Source organism: Protopterus annectens, chromosome 14.part0 (assembly GCF_019279795.1).
Source record: "Protopterus annectens isolate FY-2018-M chromosome 14.part0, PAN1.0, whole genome shotgun sequence".
Taxonomy (NCBI): domain Eukaryota; kingdom Metazoa; phylum Chordata; order Ceratodontiformes; family Protopteridae; genus Protopterus; species Protopterus annectens.
This window is the reverse complement of record NC_056748.1, coordinates 737,487,772-737,493,771: the sequence shown is the minus strand read 5'-3', so window position 1 is coordinate 737,493,771 and position 6,000 is coordinate 737,487,772.

The window sequence follows — 6,000 nt, the reverse complement described above, 5'->3', positions numbered from 1 at the left end:
TTAATTCAGGTGCTGAGATCTCTGAATACCGTGATCATGTGGAGTGGGATACTGGCTATGGTGTAAGTTAGAGATGAGGGTAGTTTCCCAAAGGTGACAATGCTGCACTTTTTTGCACTTTGTTTGAACCTTTTCTGTGTACACTATTGTTTTGTAAGGGCTTGCTCTTGCTGAAGTACTTCTGTAGCAATGAGGAAAGGACAATGGCACCCAGCTTGCTATCATCAGCATAGGTCAGGGTTTGTGGTATAGTGTTCAGAAAAGTATAAATCAAAAACAAGAGGTCCTATTACTAAACTCTGTGGTATTCTGCTGATTACTTTCTTACTTACTGAAATGGCTCCTGTCCCCTGAATTGTGTGATGCCAATCCTTCAGACAGCTGTAATTTATCTGACTACATAAGGGCCTACCTTCAGTTCTTTTAGCTTGTTTACAATGCCACCCTGGTGTTGAAAACCTAGGTCAGATCCAGGTATGTGGTGTCCACTGAGTGGCCACTGACCACTGCCTCTGTAGCCTTCTCAAAGAATTTACCAGGCTGAGCAGACATAATTTGCCCTTGACATAACCAATCTGTTTATGATCCATTTGAATGAGATAAAAGTAGAATAGTTTAACTTTAATTATCCTGGAATTTTATTATATTAAACAACTTAACCACACTAGTAGAATAAAATAATTGTTAAAAACAAAAACAATCAAGTACCTAAGTTAGAGCTTTCATCTTAAATGAATTCAAGACTTCCTCAGACAAACATCCTTTACTTTTTGCTCAATTTAAAACTCCCTCTTAAAGTCACCACACCTCCAGCCTCACCTAGACATATTAAACCAGCACTGGCAAAAAATACATATAAATACACAAAATCATACTCGGAGGCTCTAAATAAAAACCTGCAAAAGCATCACAGACCTCCAAAGCAGACACCCAAAAAACTTGCACCTCCAGTCACAAACCAGACAACACATAAAACACAAAATCAGTGAGCCGCACAATCACAGCCCTTAAGGCGAAATAACATACCTAACACACTAGTAATAGGTAACTCTATAGTCAGGCACACTGACGTCCCACTCACTAGGCTGGACAAGGAGAAGGTTACTGTTAGCTGCCTGTTGGGAGCCAGAATCCGCCACATAACACAAGCACTCAGGTCACTCCAGAACAAGTACAAATATGACTGTCATTGTTCATGTTGGTGTGAATGACCTGGGACGTACATCCCTGGACTAAATGAAGAGAAACATGGAAGAGTCCTGACCCTGAGTAGCATCCTGCCCTCACTAAGAATGATACTGCAGTATAAAGAAAAAATGATCAATTTCAACAACTGGCTAAGCTTCTGGTGTCATTCAAAGGGGATCCAGTGTCTGTCAGCCTGGGACGACATGCTCAACAGGCCTCGTTTCTTCGCAAGAGACGGCTTGCACCTGTTACACCTAGGCTTACAAATACTGGCCAAGGCTCTTGCTGCTCCCATAGTGCCTTTTTTAGGCAAGGCTCAAAGGTCAAATCCACCTCTGTAAACAGCAGAAATAAAAAAATGAGGGTTATGCTACTCAATGCCAGGAGTTTAAATCTCAAAATGCATGCGCTCGAAGCACTCCTCAGTATGGAAAACATCGGCATCTGTGCAGTAACTGAAATCTGGTTCAAGGCTCCACAGAGCACCCCAGCACTACCGGGCTACAACTCATACCACACATTTCGGCCACAGAACATGGACCGAAAGACAAAAGGAGGGGGTGTATCCATATTCATCAAGGAAACCTACAATTCCAGGTTAGTGGCACAGCATGATACCTCCGAGATCATCCATGTGCAACTAACATCAGGCAAATCTGCAGTGCAAATTGTGGCCTGCTACAGATCACCCTTCATGACCCAGGACCACCACTCCACCTTTCTGGAGACACTGGAAAACATGAAGGTCCTACTGAACACCCTGATATTGGGTGATTTCAGTTACCCTACCGTTAACTGGGAAAACTACTCAAGTACAAACTCCCAGGTTCAGCACTTCCTGGAATTTATCAACTCAAATGCCCTGGATCAGCTGGTAAACTCCCCTACCAGAGGTGAAAACATATTGGACCTGGTCATCACCAACATGGGCAAAAGGTGTTCCACACCAGAGGTCAACCCGTCACTGGTTAGATCAGACCATAAACTAATCACTCTGGATGTCCACACCACACCACCACCTCCAACCAAGGAAACCACAGTGAAAAACTTTTCTATAGCAAACTTCATCTTGCTTAAGACAGAAGTGGTAAGTTCACAGCCCCCACGCTAAAGGATAACAGTGTCCAAGATGCAGGAACCTTTACAAATGCACTCTACGAGCACCTACAAGGATGCATGGATCGTGCCATCCCTAGCAAGACCAAGACTCACTCCCATAAGAGAAGGAAACCAGTCTGGTGGACCCCTGCCATAAACAGGCTATACAACAGAAGGAGGAAACTAGTTCAGAAAAAAAGCAAATCCCAAGAAGGAAAGACATCCCTGATCAGTATCAGTAAGAAACTAAGGTCCCTCATAAAATCCTCCAAGGCTAACTTTGAAAGAAAAATAGCCAAGGATTCAAAAGATAACCACAAAGCCTTCTTTAGCTATGTCAAGAATCTAAGTGGCAACTCACAGATATGCTCTGAGCTAGTGCAAAATAGCACAAAATATACTGAACCCACTGATATTGCCAACATCCTGGCAGATAGATTCATTGCAAACTTCACCCCCCTCTCACCCCCATAAGGGCCCACAACAATACTGGAAAAGTGTAGTGCCCCAGAAATCATGGATGCACAGGTGAAAACAGCCCTTTCAAAAGCCAAAAGCACAGTGTCAATGGGGCAAAATGGTGTCCCAGGCTGCGTCTTGCATGAACTACAGAACAAGCTAAACCCTCACCTAAACACACTGTTCAACCTCAGCATCTCCACAGGCTACATACCCATAGAATGGCGTACAGCAACGGTTATTCTGCTCCACAAAGGAGGGGCCACAACTGACCATGGTAGCTATCGCCCCATAAGCCTGACTAGCTCGGTCTGCAAGGCTATGGAGCGCATCATCATGGAACTTATTAACAAAGACATTGGGAACCTTCAAACACTTGACCCGACCCAGTTCGGCTTTCTTAAGGGCAGATCATGTCTACTAAACCTGGTTGACTTCTTCGAGACAGTCACTAAGGCCATAGATGAGGAGAAGGTAGTTCACACAGCCTACCTTGACCTCACCAAGGCTTTTGACACCATTCCCACTCGGGAATTATAGGAAAACTCACCAGCCTGAACATAAAACCCTACTTCATGAGATGGGTTGCCAACTGGCTAACAGACAGAACTCACACGGTAAGAATAGCGGGCTCCAGGTCCGACTCTAAACCCATCACAAGTGGTGTCCCACAAGGCTTGGTCCTGGAACCCCTACTGTTTGGCATATACTTCTCAGAAGTATAGGCAAACACAGGAGGATTATGGCTAACCAAGTTTGCTGATGACTGCAAACTGGGAGCCATAATTGACTCCCCAGCTGACACGGACATTCTCCACAAGGGCCTTACTGAGACGGACACCTGGTGTTAAAGTCATGGTCTGAAGCTAAATGCCAAAAAATGCATAGTCATCCCATTTGGGAAAAAGAAAACACCCATGAATTATCACATAGGTGGCAGCCCCCTTAATACAGAAGAGGTAATAAGAGATTTGGGGAGCCAGGTAGATAGTAATCTCTCCTTTGACAATCATATTGCCAAAGTAGTTAGGAAATCCTTCTATGTAACCCATCTAATTACTAAAGGGTTCGCATCTAGAAATAAAGAGGCTATAGTGCCCCTCTACTCGTCACTCATCAGACCCATCATAGAGTACAATGCCCCATTTGGGATGTACCTCACAAGACACTTCCAACAGCTGGAAAGACCACAAAAGTACCTCACCAAGAGGATTACTGGTCTCAAACATATGTCCTATGCAGCCCAACTGGAAAAACTCCAACTGTACTCAGTGGCATATCGCTTACTCAGAGGTGATCTCTGCCTGACTTACAAAGCCATGTCCAACTCAGAATTGATGGACATGCTCCACCTAAAGAAATCCAAGTCACTGTGAACCACTCACTCTAGTGAGCTAAGCCTCACCACAACAATAAATAGAACATGCTGGAGGGATAGATTCCTGTCACAGAGACTCCACATGCTTTGGAACAAAATTCCTAACTACATTAGGCAGAGCCCCTCACTAACACTCTTCAAGAGAAACCTTGACAAGTGGATGGGTAACAGAAAATACACCTCTGGGATCACTTCATTGGCTCTTCTTGACAGAGGCTCAGTTAATTAATCAAAGGGGCTGACACGCTCTGGCTAGGCTTATAAATGCCCTCGGGCAGATAGCCTAGTACCTACCTATGAACCTATGATATGTCACAACCATTCTGTTACCTGCCACTCCTCCTTTGTTCAGCTTTACTTTCTAATATTCCTCTTAATAATAAACATTGTATCTATATTTATATATTTTATCAGCACGTCAAAAACTTCAAAGCAACAAGTACTCAAAAAATAATGAAGACTAAAAAAATAATAGCAATAATAATGAAATGATAAAAATGATAAAATTGACCCTAGTTACTTGAAAAAGCACTAATCTATTTACTTGATTTTTTTTTGTTTTTAACAATAATTTTATTCTACTAGTGTGGTTAAGTAATTTAAGATAATATAATTCCAGTTTTCCATCCTTTCCGAGCATCATTTGTTTATGGTTTGTCATTCTATGTTTATTTTTTGATAGTAATTTTAATTATTGTCTTACTTTTTTGGTGTCATTCAAAAGGAGGCTGTGGTTGACAGACCATGATCATTTACCAGGAAAGGTATGGAAAAGTCCCCTCTAGGCTTTTGAATATTGACTAAAACCTTATTCTTCCATATAGTACCATTTTTAGGCATTGTCTATCTCATAAACCATCAAACATAGCTAAACCAACCCAGAAATATCTAACGTTGATATTGATCAGTGCAAGAAATCTAAACAAAAACCTCCACACCTTGCAATTCTCCTAACCCTAGAGAATGTACATGTCTATGTAGTTACTGAGACATAGTTTAAAGTTGCTTGGAGCACCCCAACAGTGCAGGCCAAAAATGCCTTCCACATTTTACACCGGCTACTGCACAATAAGGGACAAAAGATGAAGGTGTCTCAGTTTACATCGAAAACAATCACATTCCAAGGCTGGTCAAACAGTACGACACACTTGAGCCCCTCCATGTACAACTCAACATAAGCAAAGTCCCATACCTTATATTTCCAAGCTAATGGTCTCCTTCTATAACCCAGGAAATCCATACCACTTACTTAAAATGAACTTGGGTTGAATGAAAAGTTACTCAACACCATATTCATGGATGACTTCAACTACCCCACTATAAACCTGCATTCCTATACAGTTTCACACTTGCAGGAACAAACATTCCTGGGCTTTGTCAACATGAATGTCCTGGACCAGCCAAGCCTGTATGCCCACTAGAGGTAGCAACATTCTTGACATAGTCCTCACCAAACATGGGGGAATTCTGAAACCCCACATGTGTAATATCCTCACTGGTCAGGTCAGACCATAAAGCTGTTTCCTTTAAAATAAAAATAAAGCCCAAGACACCAGCTAACTTAGGAATTTTTTTAGGAATTATTCCAAGGAAAACTTTCCACTTTTAAGTGACACACTGACAACATTTCAAGCCCCTTTCAACTCAGGGAATATTGCTGCCTATGTCAAGTCATTCACATAAACCTTATACAATCATTTATACAGCAGAGGCAGTGGTACCTACCCGAAATAAAACTAAAAAGCAAGCCACCCTGGTAGAATCCCAACATCAATAATGAAAAAAAGAAATGGGGTTGGTGGTAGGCAGAATGATTAAGGTGACTGCCTCACTTGCACAAGGTGCAGAGTTTGATTCTCACCTTTGCTATGAAAATT